Source organism: Arachis duranensis, chromosome 3, assembly GCF_000817695.3.
Source record: "Arachis duranensis cultivar V14167 chromosome 3, aradu.V14167.gnm2.J7QH, whole genome shotgun sequence".
Classification (NCBI taxonomy): Eukaryota; Viridiplantae; Streptophyta; class Magnoliopsida; order Fabales; family Fabaceae; genus Arachis; species Arachis duranensis.
The window spans coordinates 26,886,082-26,900,000 of record NC_029774.3 but is presented as its reverse complement, the minus strand read 5'-3'; the positions used below and the strand labels follow the sequence as shown (position 1 = coordinate 26,900,000).

General features: G+C 29.9%; 1 pseudogene; it reads left to right on the top strand.

Moving 5' to 3' along the window:
* The first annotated feature begins 91 nt into the window (after nt 1-91).
* LOC107478279 (uncharacterized) lies at nt 92-1,305 on the top strand (annotated as a pseudogene).
* The last annotated feature ends 12,614 nt before the right edge of the window (nt 1,306-13,919 follow it).

Genomic DNA, 13,919 nt, shown 5'->3' with positions numbered 1-13,919 from the left:
AACTCTAAAACAAGAATTGTGCGGCATTCTTTCTCGACATGGTCTTGATGTCTCTAATATTCGTGGTCAAGGATATGATGGCGCCAGCAACATGAAAGGGGAATGGAATGGGTTACAAGCATTATTCTTAAAAGATTGCCCTTATGCTTACTATATCCACTGTTTTGCTCATCGATTACAACTTGCATTAGTTGCTGCATCAAGAGAAGTTATTCCTGTGCATCAGTTTTTTTCAAAATTGACTTTCATCGTCAACATCATTTGTTCTTCTAGTAAGCGACATGATGAGTTACATGCTGCCAAGACAGATGAAATTGTCCATTTATTAGAGATTGATGAACTTGAAACTGGTAAAGGGGCAAATCAAATTGGTACTTTGAAACGAGCAGGTGATACTCGATGGAGTTCTCATTTCTCTTCTGTTTGCAGTTTGATAAATATGTATGGTGAAACGTTGACTGTTTTACAAAAATTTATTGTTGATGGATCAACTTATTCTCAGCGTGGTGATGCAGATAGTGCTTACAATACCTTAACCTCATTTGAGTTTGTATTGATCTTGCATTTGATAAAAGATATTATGGGCATAACTGATATTCTTTGTCAAGCTTTACAAAAGCAGTCTCAAGACATAGTTAATGCTGTGCAACTAGTTCATTCTACAAAAACACTTATCCAAGAGATGACAGATGGGAGGAATTATTAAAAAATGTGAAATCATTTTGTGAGCAACATGATATTCTAATTCCTGATTTAACTGCTTCTTATGTTGCAAGGCAAGGACACTTGCGTCACCAAAAAGATCACATTACAGTTGAGCATTATTTTAGAGTGGAGATATTTTTAGTCACAATTGATAAGCAATTACATGAGTTAAATTATAGATTTAATGATCAAACAATGGATCTACTAAGTCTGAGCTCTACTCTTATGGCTAAGGATGCTTACAAAAAATTTGACATTGCTAAGATTTCTACTCTTGTTGACAGCTACTATCCCGAAGACTTTACTGAACAAGAGAAGATTAATTTGCCTTTTCAGCTTCAGCATTTTATTCTTGATGTTCGTCAGCATCCAGAAATGAAGAATTTGTCAACTATTCATGAACTGTGTAGATGTTTAGCAAAAACAAAAAAGTCAAAAGTATATTACTTGATTGATAGATTAATTCGTCTGATATTAACTCTTCCAATTTCTACAGCTACTACAAAGCGATCATTTTCAACAATAAAAATAATAAAGACAAGGTTAAGAAACAAGATGAAAGACGACTTTCTTACAGATAGTTTGATTATTTACATTTAGAAAGAAATTGCTGAAAAATTTAGTTCTGATTCAATTATTGAAAATTTTAAGTCATTAAAAACTCGAAGAGTACCATTATAAACTATTTTATATTTTTTATCTGTAGAATTATTTATTTATTATCTTATTAGTAACAAACTTAAAGAATAATTATATTTATAAATTTTATTTTGATATAAATATTATTATTAAATTTTTATGTTAAATTTCCGGCCCCCCCAAAATTTTGGTTCAAGCTCCGCCACTGAATATCGCCATAAACTACTTATCGGTAGATTTTTTTGTCCGACACTAATTACTGGCAAATTTTTTGTTGGTATTTTTAATAAATTTGTCGAGACTGAGTTGATGATTACCGTCGAATTAATCCGACGGTAACTTTGGTGTCATTTCACACGTTTAGACACTAAATTACTGTCAGATTTATTCAACGGTAAATCCTACAATAATATTTTTTATTTTTTATTTTTTTGGCACAGTTAAGTCATAATTAGTAGTTAAAATTAAACATGTTAACAAAATTGTTAGCAGAAATAAAAAATTATTTTATTAAAAATAAATAGTCTGAACAATAAAATGTCACAGAATTAGAATACAATGAAGTAGACAAACAAGAAAATGAAACCCCTACAGATCCGGTATTTGTCGTCGTCGTCGTGGTCCCCCTGTTGAGACGGCGGAGTAGATGCTGACGTCGATGCCCCACCAACAGCGTTGCCGCTGGCTCCGGCGTGCATCTGCTGGTTGTACTCCTCCATCTGCTCTCACAACCGCTCGAGCTGTTCCATCTTCTCCGTCAGGTCCGAGCTGATGGCAACGGCTCCTCCCACGCGTGTAAGAAGGTCGTTGTACCTCTGCTCAGACTGCTCTACTTGCTGGTGAAGTTCCTACACCAGCTTCTGCACCTCCTCCCTCAAGTCGACAATTTCCTGGGGATTGGCAGGACTGGTGGTAGAGACAAAGGCAAAGGAAGCCCCAACAAGGAGGAGCGGAGGCCACTAGCAAAAAATGATCCCAACCCGAAGCGGGGATATTCTTGTGGGGCTGAGAGACGGTCTCACACCAAAGCCTATCAGGATCTACCACTGAGGTCTCAGAGTCGACTTCGTCGTTCCCACTAGCGGCTGAGATTGCTAGGTCGTGGCCTCTAACCTCTACGTGTAATCCTCCTGTGTCACACACGTCGTGATTAGAATAACAGCTAAATAATTGCCTTCAAACCAAATAAATTTGAAACTTAGGATTAATTTAAACTCACATAATGGGCCACTGAACGCTCGTCGGTAAATCTCTCATTGTTATCTTTCAAAGTATGGGTATGTTTGAAGATCTCCGTCAGTGTTGCCTCACGGTCCAACGACTTATACTATAAATTAATATATCAACCAATAAAATAAATGAACAAATTAAATAACTAATTCAAGTAAATACTAAAATATTAAACAATGACAAAATTCGTACTAGTTTGCTCTTCCTCTTCATGAAGGTCGCCGACCCACCCATATACTTTGACAACCTGGGCGAAGCCCTGTTAGCAACATTCGTCAGATGGCGATGCTTGAACCCCTCATCATGAGTAAAATAGGCCTCCATTTCCTTCTTGATGGCTGGATGGATCCACGACGTTAGGTGGTCGTGCCCTTTACAAACATCGATCATCATCTGCTTAAAATGTTTAGTTGCCCGGTGGTCATAAATCTTCCTAATCATGAGATTATGCTCCGCATCCCATATGAATTTCAACTGCACAAAGTGATTCACCAACATTAGTTAGTTGGAATAAAATACTTTTTAAATACATTTAATTAATTCAACATTATTGGATTCTTACCACCCACTTCTAAAACCATCGATCTCTAGTTTCAACCGAGATCTGCATGTAGGTCGGCCACAGGTGGTCGTACATCAACTTAATGACGTCGAAAATCTCATGTGTGCAAGCATTAGGGTTTGGTGCAAACCTAGGAAAGAAAACCCTAACATTAACAAACACAAAAAAATGCATAAACTTAAGATTAACAAACTTAAGATTAAAAAATTGTATGTACTCATGCCTACATGCCATTGGGCCAAATTCTCAGCCGGATGACTGATGATTGGATTTTTGACGGTTTAGAATTCACAAATGAATTCTCGTTGCAAGTATAGTTTCTAAACCAACAAAGAATCCTTTCATACAAAAGATTGTTTGTCACTAAAACAAACCCCTAAAATTATAAACTGAAGTATTTAAACATCGGGTCGTTCTCCCTAGAAATTGCAATAAAGTGTTCTTGTTATTGGTTATGAGATGTATTTTGGGATTTTTGAGATAATAGACAAGAAATATAAATGGCAAAGGAAATAAACTAACAACTAACAAAGCTCTTGGCAAGATATGAGAACTAGAAGTCCTATCCTAGTTATCCTCCTCAATTGTGACCACAACTTGTTCATTGCTACCATGGAGGAAAATCAAGTGGATGAATTAACTTGATTCCACAAGTCCTAGCCAACTCCCAAGGGAAAGACTAGCTTTAGTGGTATCCAAATCAATTAGCAACTTCTAATTATCAATCAACAAAGAAATTAGATAACTCAAGAGTCACTAATTACTCTACCTAGACCAAGAGGAACAAAATCTATACTAAAATCCAACCAAGCATTTTATCAAACACTTAGAAGGTATGAAAGAAAAGCATAGTAAATTGACAACAACTATGAAATCTAACAACAATTATTGCAAGGAATGTATAATAACAATCAAAAGAAACAAAATTATTATGAATTACCTCAAATTGAATTGAAAGAAAATAGAAGGAACAAGAGTAGAGCTACAACAAAATATAGAAGCAACATAAAGAAGATTACAACAAAAGAATAGAAGAAGAATGAATGTAACAACAAGGAATTGAAAGGTAGAAGTAGATGAGAGCAAAGATTAAAACGTAGATCTAAGAACTAAACATATTCCTAATCCTAATCCTAGAGAGAAATGAGAGCTTCTCTCTATAAAACTAACTCTAAACTAATCCTAATGAGTGTGAATGATGGAATCCCCCTTTGCTCTTCAATCCTTGGCTTTAAATAGTATTTTTGGCGCCAAAGTTGGTTGGAATTGGGCCCCACAACCCTTCTGAATTCGCTGGCCACGTTTTCATTAAAAATTATATACCAGCACCGACGCGTACGCGCACAACACGCGTACGCGTCCATGGGGTAATTCGCAAGGTGCGCGTAAGCGCCTGGTGCGCGCGCGTCCATGGGCAAGTTTAATTCTTTGGCTTTTCATGATCTTCTCCCCTTTGTATGCTTTCCTCTCACTCCTTTGATTAATTCCTAACCTTTTCAACCTGAAATTACTTTACAAACACATCAAGGCATCTAGTGGAATTAAAGGTGAATTAAATTTAGCTAATTAAGGACCTATAAAGCATGTTTTTACACTTAAGTACAAATTGGGAGACAATCATGAAACCATGCTATTTCATTGAATAAATGTGGGTAAAAGGTCATAAAATTCCTTAAATTCAACACAAGACAAACCCTACAAATGGGGTTTATCAACCTCCCCACACTTAAACCAAGCATGTCCTCATGCTTAAACCAAGAATGAAGTAAGGGTATGGCATTTATGCAATGGAAACTAACTAAATGCAATCTACCTATATGCAACTATTTACATGAATGCAATTGCTCGGTCGAAATAAATCAATTCCTCAAGAATACATATATAAGCACAAGGGCCAAAGGTATTAACAACCATGCCAAACCACAATTGAATTGAGCTATTAAATATTTTTACAAACTTGCATGAAAAGTGACACTTATGGGTGGAAACATGTAATTGAGCAATCGAACCCTCACCGATAGTGTTTGCACTCTATTCGCTCAAGTGTTTAGGATTGATTCATTCAATTCTCCCCTAATCATACTTTTCAAGATTTGTTTTTCATCTAACAATCAACATTTATTTCATGCATGCATACAATTATCATGAGGTCTTTTCATTGGTTATTGGTTATGAGATATTTTTGGGGTTTTGATAAGAGGCATGAAATGTAAATGGCAATGAAAATAAACTAACAACTATGAAAGCTCTTAGCAAGGTTATGAGAACTAGAAGTCCTATCCTAGTTATCCTCCTCAATTGTGACCACAAATTGTTCATTGCTAGTACTTAGTTAACCTCTAACTATGGAGGAAAGGCAAATGAATGAATCAATTTGATTCCTCAAGTCCTAATCAACTCCTAAAGAAAAGATTAGCTTTAAAATCATTCAAATCAATTAGCAACTTCTAATTATCAATCAACAAAGGACTTAGATAACTCAAGAGTCACTAATTACTCTACCTAGGCCAAGAGGAACAAAATCTATACTAAAATCCAACCAAGCATTTTATCAAACACTTAGAAGGCATGAAAGAAAAGCATAGTAAATTGACAACAACTATGAAATCTAATAACAATTATTACAAGAAATTTATAACAACAATCAAAAGAAACACAATTATTATGAATTACCTCAAATTGAATTGAAAGAAAATAGAAGGAACAAGAGTAGATCTACAACAAAATATAGAAGCAACATAAAGGAGATTACAACAAAAGAATAGAAGAAGAATGAATGTAATCAACAAGGAATTGAAAGGTAGAAGTAGATGAGAGCAAAGATTAAAACCTAGATCTAAGAACTAAACCTAGTCCTAATCCTAATCCTAGAGAGAAGTGAGAGCTTCTCTCTCTAAAACTAACTCTAAACTAATCCTAATGAGTGTGAATGATGAAATCCCCATTTGCTCTCAATCCTTGGCTTTAAATAGCATTTTTGGCGCCAAAGTTGGTTTGGATTGGGTCCCACAACCCTTCTGAATTCGCTGGCCATGTTTTCATTAAAAAATTATATACCAGCACCGATGCATACGCGCACAGCACGTGTAGGCGTCCATGGGGTAATTCGCAAGGTGCGCGTAAGCGCCTGGTGTGCGCGCGCGTCCATGGGCGAGTTTAATTCTTTGACTTTTCATGATCTTCTCCCCTTTGTATGCTTTCCTCTCACTTCTTTGATTCATTCCTAGCCTTTTCAACCTGAAATCACTTGACAAACACATCAAGGCATCTAGTGGAATCAAAAGTAAATTAAATTTAGCTAATTAAGGACCTAGAAAGCATGTTTTTACACTTAAGCACAAATTGGGAGACAATCATGAAACCATGCTATTTCATTGAATAAATGTGGGTAAAAGGTCATAAAATCCCTTAAATTCAACACAAGATAAACCCTACAAATGGGGTTTATCAATGACGGATGGTGGTGAAGGGGCATCTTGTTGGGGGGCACTGGAGGAATCACCCACCACGGGCTCTGTCTTTGTTGGATCTGCAGGGAAGCGTAGCAAAAGGTGGCATGTAGTTTGAGACCATGATGATTTTCTGGTCTGCTGGACCTACCTGTGACGTCACAGAGATCGACAGGGTAATCAGGATAGAGAGTGATGACTGGGCAGTCCTTGAAAATTTGGTGAAAGCCCGCCCTCTAGCACGACCACGTGACCCACTTGACCTACCTCTGCTACATGTCGTCATGTTTGCACAATGAATATATTACTAACACTAATCAAAACACAATTAAATTTACCAACTCTAAATATATTAATACACTCAATACAATAAACATACTAATAACATAACAAACACCATTAAATAATAACATAAGAAGAAATTCAAGAAATAACAAATAATTATAGGAAATATGAGAAAAGGTATAAATAACAAATAACCCAAAACACTTAAAATATGAATTTTAAGGAGGAACCAATTCATGTCATAATTAACACAAATATCTATCAACCCTAAACATAATTCTAAGACTTTTGAAAACATAATTTTAATTTTCGATTTCACTCAAAATCTTATAAAAATTTTGACAGAGTCTCCCCTAAAATTCGGATTACTCCACTTCTCAAGGGTTCCATCCAAACTAAATATCCATCCAAACCAACATACAAGGGTTAAAATCTACCCACCAAGAGACTTCAATTATTTTTACTAATCAACCCATAATGTACAATACATTTAATAGATGTTCAAAGCAATCTAATTTTCTAAAATAAAAAAACACTAAATCATATAATTTATTTTAATTTCTTCATCATCAAACCAATTTTAATAACCAGAATAAACAACACAAATCTAACATAATCAACACAAATTCTATTTTATAATAACTAATAACAAATACAAATAAAACCTAAATTACTATACAATAACCAAAACACAAATCCTACATTAAATTAACCCTAAACCCTAAATTAACATATAACTAATCCCTAAAATAACATGTGAATACATTTTAAATTATAATTTATATAAGAGGGAGATGCATAGAACCTGACCGCGATAGAGGGAGATGCAGTGACAGCGGTGCTGGACAACGACAGGAAATTAAAATATTAGAGAAAATAATCAAAACTGCAAATCAAACTATGATCTTACTATATGTTTAGAGAGAGAGAGAGAGAGAGAGAGAGAGAGAGAGAGAGAGTTTTTGAAATAAAGGGGAATAGCATTTGTACTCTCAATTTTAGGGCTAATTATTACCATCAGATTTACTGTCAGATAAATTCGACGATAACTCCTTGCATGTCACCAAAACGTAACGTTTCACTAAAATAATTTATCGTTGGATTTTACTAACGGTAAATCCGACGCTAAAGTTTGCTAAAGTTTGTGCCTATTTCCTCTTATTTTTCGCCAAGTATTATCCACGAATTTACCGTACAAAATGTTAATTCGTCGGTAACTATTTAACGTAACAAATTCTATCACAAAACTCTTTATAAATCCGTCGATAAAATCGATAGTAACTCGAAACGCTAAATCCAATAATAAATCTAATAGTACTCGACGTATTTCTTATAATGTCTTATTTAAAATTCAAAATGTTTAGAGGCATAATTCAAGTCCCCTTCTTGTGTATTTTTTTTACCAATTTCAAAAGAGACCAATTAATTCTATACGATATGTGATATGAAAAATAACTAAAACATTATATCAATTAAATTATCATTTAATTTATGAAATTAAGCATATAAAAAAGTTGTAACCAAGTTGTTTGTTAGTTTAGACTCTAAAAAATCTAAGTTGAGTTTCTTTGCTATTTTAGAAGACTATACATATTCACTTTTTCAAAATTAAAATTCCTAACAATAGTTTTTATTTTCTTACATGCTAATGCTAATGAATTAAAAGATTATTTTTAATAAATTTTTTATTTTAAATTTATAAATTTGTAAAAATACAAATTTTTTAGAATTTGAACCAAATATGAAAGTTAAATTTTTATTTTTAGTAATTTTTATTTCTTATACTCTCTTTAAATTCAAATAAAAAATATCTTTTTATTCATATTTATATTTTAAAATTAATATTAATTTAAAAATAAAAATATTAATAATAAGTTACTGAAAATCGTAAAAATTGTGTAATGTAGTTGATTTGTTTATAGGTTTAATTATTTTGTTGGTCTTTACAGTTTTTATCAAATTTTTAATTAGGTTTTTATACTTTTTTTTAATTGGATCTTATACTATTTTTAATTTTGTAATTAAGTCATTTCAATGTCAAAATTTTTAAAATTAACAGGATATTTCTTTGCAAATTGAAGGTATTCATAATTAAAAATCTAATTAGATCTTTGATCGCATAAATTTAGAAAAAATATCCTATTAATTTTAATATTTTTTATATGAAAAAAATATAATTATAAAATTAAAAATAATGTAAGAATTCAATTAAAATAAAGTATAGAGATATAATTAAAAATTTAATAAAATTATAAGAACTGAATAATTAAACCTTGTTTATATTGCATTTTCTTTTTCAATTTTGCTTTGTGAATTTGAATACAACTTTTTCTTTCTCAAGGTAATTGCAAAATTAAGGTAAATAATATACATTACTGCTTACAAAATTTATATATGATGCACAAAAAATCATTATTTCTATTATCATTTAAATTAAAATTAGGAATACAGATTGTTTTGTTTAAATAATAATAATAATAATAATAATAATAATAATAATATTGATAAAAAACATAAATAAATCAAGTAAGATTAAATTTACCTAGATTCTCAGATTAAAAAATATTACGTGTATGTCCCAATTTATATATGTATATAAATCGATACAGCCACTTTTGATTTAGCATTTTAGCTAATAAATTGAATTAGTGTTAGTCAAATTACTAGGATTACGTGCAAATCGAATAGAACTGTTTTGATTTACCCTCTATTTTGCTCTCCTAATAAATTGAATGAATTAAATTTAATTTATAAGCAATCAGCTAAAGAATATAAATTGAATCTATTAAGTTCGATTTATCATGTATTTACTTAAATCGCTAGGATAAAATAAATAAAAAATTGATAATAATAATAATAATAACTTAAAAATTAATATATAGTATTTTTACTATTATAATAGTGTTTTAGTATGCTATAACTTTTTATTATTATAATAAAAAGTTAATATTTATTTATTTATTAACTTAAAAATAACATATAAAGATTGATAATTTTTAAATATTCTTTTATAATGAAAATTAATATTTATATAGATTGGTTTCATATTAAAAAGAATTTTTCGAATTCGATTTATACATATAGTTCAATACATTATAAATCGACAAAATCTGGTTTGATTTACAATAGCCGCTGTACTATAGGCATGTAAAACAAAAATTCTTATAACATGTAAATTGAATAGCCTTCATTCGATTTAGTGAGAGTAACTTTAAATTGAAATGATTCAATTCGATTGATGCCTAAGACCTATTTTTTTAGTAAATTGACGCAGTTTAATTCGATTTATTATATTACTATAATTTGTAAATCGAATTAAACTAAATCAATTTATATAATTACATGTTACGTTTTTTTATTTTGAATAATTCATGTAAAATTAAATGGATGTTGATTTATTAACGTGAATTATCCTAACAATAATGAAAACGCACGTGGTGAAAAAACAAACCTTTCTTTTATTTTGACGTGAAATAAAAAACAAAAAAAATATAGATAACTAATAATATTGATAAATAATATAAACAATAAATTATGTAAGATTACCCAAAACAAAATCCTTCCTCTTGGTTCTATGCGGAGTTTTTAAGGATACACAGTACACCACTTTCGGTGGTCATTACTGAGATATGGAGAAAATTGTGGATATTCTTCCTGAATCCTGATCACCAAGCGTTGACCTTTTTACTATATAAAACTAATAAAAATTTACATAATAATAGGTTATAAGCAAAAATATTTAATTTGAAAGTGATTTAAAATTTTGCATCAACTGTATTTGCCTTATTATTATTTTTTTTTATTTTTTTATTTTCTAACTTATGATTTTTGTATGCTGGTGTATTTAACTATGAGCATTTTTTTTTATAATTTCGATCTTTTTATTCTCAAATAAACTTTATTTGTTTATACCTGTTAGTTTAACTTAAATTTTAAAAATACTCATGCACGCACAGCATACGACATTGTTTTGTTTTTTATTAGAGAATAAAAATTCATTTAAAATGTTAATGTTATATATATAAATTTAGTCATTAGATCTAAACAAATAGTTAGAATTAAATTTTGAAATAAAATTAATTTATTTATACCTTTGTCATTTATTTCTTTCCCAAACCAAAAAGTTATTAAAATTGAAACCAATAAATGGTCAGCATTAAAGCAACGCCTACCATTTTTGTTATTAACATTTCTAGCATTAAATACTAAGTTATTGATTAATAACAATTCGATGGAAAAAAAATTCCATTGTGGAAAACGAAAAAGGTCTTAACTCTAAATAAGAATATATTCGTTTTCAATTTTAGTATTTTTTTGAAAAAATATATTATAAAAGAGCAAACTGAGAAAAATAAAATTTTAATACATTAATGTTTTCTGTTATCTAAAAAAATCTTAAAAATACTAAAAATGAAACCAAACAATCACAAAAGTTGGCATAACTTTATGCATTAATTTTTTTTAAATTACAAAGATATTACATATCATTTTATTATATAGTACTAAATTTTAATATTTAAAATAAGTATAAATCTATGCTTCCATATAAAAAAATAAAAAATACTATTTCTACACTAAAATCAGCCACCAATATATTTATATATAAAATACATGTGTGGTTTAATTTATTTTCAATATGTATTTATATTTCAACATGTATTTTATACTAGTAGCTGATTTTGATGTACACAGAACATAAACCTAAAAAAATACCACTACATATAGTTATGCCTATTTTTGGATTTTTTTTGGAAAAGTCTAGAGGACCAGCAATTTTATTGTATTTTGGCCAGCATATAACCAGCAGAGAAAGGTGAGCCATTAGATGAAATCTCACACCAATCTCACACCATCAAATCATCATTGATGGCTAATTGATAACTACTAATCACAAATATTGATGACCCCTAACATTGCTTTTTTTGTATTTTTTAAGATTTTGTTTGTTAAGAGGAAAAGGAAGCACTTAGTAAAGCAATAAAATTATATTTTTCACTTCGTTCTTTTATAAAATTCTTTTCAAAAGATACTAAAATTGAAAATAAATATATTCTCATTAGAGGTAGGACTTTGGTTTTTTACAATGTTTTTTTTTTCTTCTTTCTGAAACATTATTAATCAGTAATTTAGCATTTAATGCAAGAAATTTTAATCACAAAAATGATAGGCGTACGTTGCTTTAATGCTAATCATTTATTGGTTTCGACGTTTTTAGTTTGGGAAAGAAATAAATGAAGAAAGTACAAATGAATTAGTTTTATTTTAAAATTTAATCCTAACTATTTATTTAAATCTAATAGTTTGAATTTATATCCTCTCATTTCTTATATATATATATATAATGAAAATTTGAGGATTGTTTTCTTGCCAACTAGCAAACAAAATGACAACTTGACAGCTTAGAAATTAAGTAAGGAACCTCAGATTCTTTCCATAATGTCAACTCCCAAATACGCTATAATTAAGCATGCTTCATTAAAATTCATGCAAATCATATTTAATTAAAGCAATAATCAATAAATTATTTTATAATCTATTCATATTTTCTAGCCTTCTCTTCTATTTGAATACAGTTTTGGTGCAACTTGAGTAGTGGAATATATAAGTGGCCTAACTATTTGATTATAATTTGAATTTTTTTTCATTTTTCAAGCAAGAAAATGGGGAGAAATGTTTTGCATGTGTAGTATAACAAGACAAGGAGTAAGATCTTTTCCAACAAATTAATTAAATTAAGGTCAAATTATTTGTGCATGTGTTATGTTATGCACTTAAATTATTACTAATGACTATTGTTTTTTGTTTTCTCTCCCATTGTCACGTATGTTTAGATTTTTAGGGAGACGAGCCGAATCATGGTTGTTGCAGCAAGGAAAACTGAAAGCTAATTAAGAGGATGCTATTTAATAAGTTCTAAACATACATAGAAATTAGAAACAAATTAAACACTTTGTTAGTTAAGGTTGTAGGTAGATATATACGTTTGTTAGTTGTTTGTTTTTTTTTTTTTTTAATAGAAGTTTTGAGTTTAAAATAAAAATATGAAGTTAACTTGCAGTATTGAGATAGTCATATCATTTATATAATTTGAAATAATGTTCAAATAAAATCATATTTAAATTATTTCTGCTAAAAGAATATTTATAGTTAATTTTTTTTTAAGTATGCACTAAAAGTATCTGTTAAGATATCAATAAAATTATCATTAAAAAACAGTTGTAAATATTTTTAAGAGTAATATTATATGATCAATAAATTTATTATTTTTAGCTGACACTAAATCAACATTCTATATATTTTAAGTACTAAATTGTAAATCTAACATATTAAATCATAACTCCTAATAGTATAAAAATAAAATGCCGACTAAAAATATTCACTAATATTAATAAAATGTGTCGGTTAGTTCCTAACATTGTTCTATTTTCAATGTAGTAAACATATCAAAACATTTTAAATTTTTTATTGTTGACTATTTTAAAGAATTTCTTTTAGTTAAATCAAGGAAGAGAAAAAGAAAACATAGAAATGAAAAATATAAGGTCAAATAAATATTTCGTCTACTATAGACAACCTTGTGGCTGTGGTGTGTGTTGACTTTGAATAACAAATTAAGGACAATTGTTAGGTACCGAATTTCAGGATATTTATTTAATTATTATTGGAGCTTCAACTTAATCCACGATCACCACCCCACATGTGTTTATGGTTTCTCTTAGGACCAGTAGTAGATTTGATGCGATTTGCTTCTATGTCGTTATCAAACACAGATCTTCTACACTTCTTGGGGCCAAAATGATCATGCAAATATACACACATGCATATATAGAGTAATGCTATTTTGTCTGAATTTATTGTGAAAAGTTTTCATACAAGGAGTAAATATTGGACCTAATAAATATAAAATGGTAGAACGTCAGATCTCATACATTTATCCATCCAAATCTCCATATATCTATATCATATCATATTATATCCTATTTTCCAACAATTATATCGCAAATCTAAAAGAGACTTTAGTTGATTTATATCATGAAATTAATTCTCCT